The sequence below is a fragment of the Ochotona princeps genome, chromosome 2, assembly GCF_030435755.1.
Source record: "Ochotona princeps isolate mOchPri1 chromosome 2, mOchPri1.hap1, whole genome shotgun sequence".
In the NCBI taxonomy this organism is placed as follows: domain Eukaryota; kingdom Metazoa; phylum Chordata; class Mammalia; order Lagomorpha; family Ochotonidae; genus Ochotona; species Ochotona princeps.
Genome location: NC_080833.1, coordinates 22,623,854 through 22,626,188, shown reverse-complemented (window position 1 = coordinate 22,626,188; position 2,335 = coordinate 22,623,854).

Here is a 2,335-nt window from a genome sequence, read left to right as displayed (position 1 = left end):
GGTGGATTTATTGCTGTCTGAGTCTTCATTGCTGTGAATCTTGAGGCCATGGGGGTACCGTGGGCTTCAGCTCCCGAGCAGCTGCTTACCAAGGATAATCCCCCTTCCTGTTTTTAGGGTTACTCCCACGAAAATGACAAGCAGGTTATTATTATTATTTATTCATAACAAAGTTTTCTTCTACTGGAAGTGAAACAGTGAAGAGTTGAAAGAACATGGCGCTTCCTTGCACCCACTTGGAAGCGAACAGGATCTGGGCCCACTGTTCTTGAAAACACTTTGCTGAGCAGCAGTACTAGACTCAGGGTTTCTGAAATGGGCAAATGTAGCATTGTTTCAGCTCACAAACATGACCTTGGCTGCAATACTATGTAAAAAATGAGCTTCTGGGGGCCAGCTGCCACCTGCATCCCCAGCATCACGTGTGGCTGCCAGTTCAAGTCCTGCTGTTCAACTTGTGATTCAGTTCCCTGTATACACCTAGAAAAGCAGTGGAAGGTGGCCCAGGCGTTTTGAGCTCTGTACCCACATGGCAGACCTGCAGTGACCAGCTATAGTTGCAGTTTCTTCAGCCTTGTCCACCACGGCCATTGTGGCCATTTGGGCAGTAAACCAGCAGTTGGAAGACTTCATTCTCTGTCTCTCTCTCTCTTCCCTGTAACTGTTTCTCAAACAAATTTTAGACAATTGACTCATATAATATGAAAGAATGGAACTCAATGATGACATATGAGGCTTTCTTATGGTTCTGTTTACTTGAATGTCTTCTCCTGAACGAACAGGTGTGTTAGAAGAAATGCTATTGAATCTGGTGTTTGACCTAATGGGATGCTGGTTGGGAGACCTGTGTCACATTATTGGTGCATGAGTTCAATGTCCCCAGCTCCACTTCTTACTCTATCGGTGTGGACCCTACGAGGCATTGTTAATGATTTGTGTGAGTGGTCCCTGCCACTGCTGAGAAATCTAAATTGAATTATGAGGGCTGCCAGCCTAAGCATATGCAATGAGCCAATAGATGAGAGAGAACTTTCCACTGCTCAAAGAGGGTGAAAGATAGACACTAGCTCAGAGCACATGGAATGCCTGTTCCATATCAGAGTGCCAGGTCAAGTCTTGGTTCCTTTGCTGCCTTTTTTTTTTTTTTAATTCACTTCTCCTTGGGCCCGACAAGGTGGCTCAGCAGCTAGGATCCCATGTGGCCACTGGTTTGTATCCTGGCTGCTATACTTCACATCCAGTTCCCTGCTTGGGACCCTGCACCTGTGTGGAAGACCCGGAAGAAGCTCCTGGCTCCTGGTTTCAGGTCAGCTCAGCTCCGGCCGCTGTGGCCACTCAGAGAATGAACTAGTGGGCAGAAATTCTTTCTGTCTCTCCTCTTTGCAAACCTGCCTTTGCCATGGAAAATTGCCTCTCTGTGTGTGTGTGTGTGTGTGTGTGTGTGTGTGTGTGTGTGTGTGTGTGTTATTCTGCCTTTCAAAATCTGGTAAAACATTTTGGACTTCTTCCTGTTCTCCATCATGGCATGATATCAAAGAGGAAGGAGAATCCCATGTGGGAACTTGGCTGCTACAGTCTGCATAAGGAGAGTGAAGACAGCCCGGCCCAGTTTAGCCAAGGTTTTAACGGCAGGTCAGACCTTGGTGTTTTCCAAAGCTAGGTAGCTGCCCTATCCCTTGGCCTGGGAAGGAAGAGATGGCCATCCATGGCGCCATTCTTAAAGGCAGAAGAAGAGCTGGAAACAGATCTGAAGGTACAGGGCTGTGATTTAAGAAAAAAAATAAGTTCTCAGGTACTGGAAACTTTAGCTTTGGGATCCAGGAATATTTTGACCTGGGGAGCAAATAATGTCCCATGTATTGGCATCTGTGGTCCAGGCTTATGCGTGGTGCTGAATAGGCTGTGTTTCAGCATTGCAGGCAAGCACAAAAAAGGGACAATACAGCATAGTGGGCATGAAGCTAATCCTTCACTGAGATGCAGCATCCTACATGGACGCCGGCTCAAGTCCTGACTGCCCTGCTTCCTATCCAGCTCCCTGCTAATGGCCTGAGAAAGCAGGGAGAAACATTGGGCATCTGTTCCCATATGGGAGACCCAGAAAAACTCCTGACTTTCAGGGTTTGCACCAGCCCAGCTTGGCCACTGTAGCCATTTGGGGAATGAACCAACAGATGGGAAATCTGCCAGTCCCTGTCTAATTCTTTCAAGTAAAATAAATTTTTTTTTTTTTTTTAAAGCAAGAACAGGTTGCACTGGACATGGAAGAGGAGGCCATGTGCTGGTTCCAGCATGAGTGTGAGGGGTTAATCCCTCCTGGCAAATAGATTCTCAT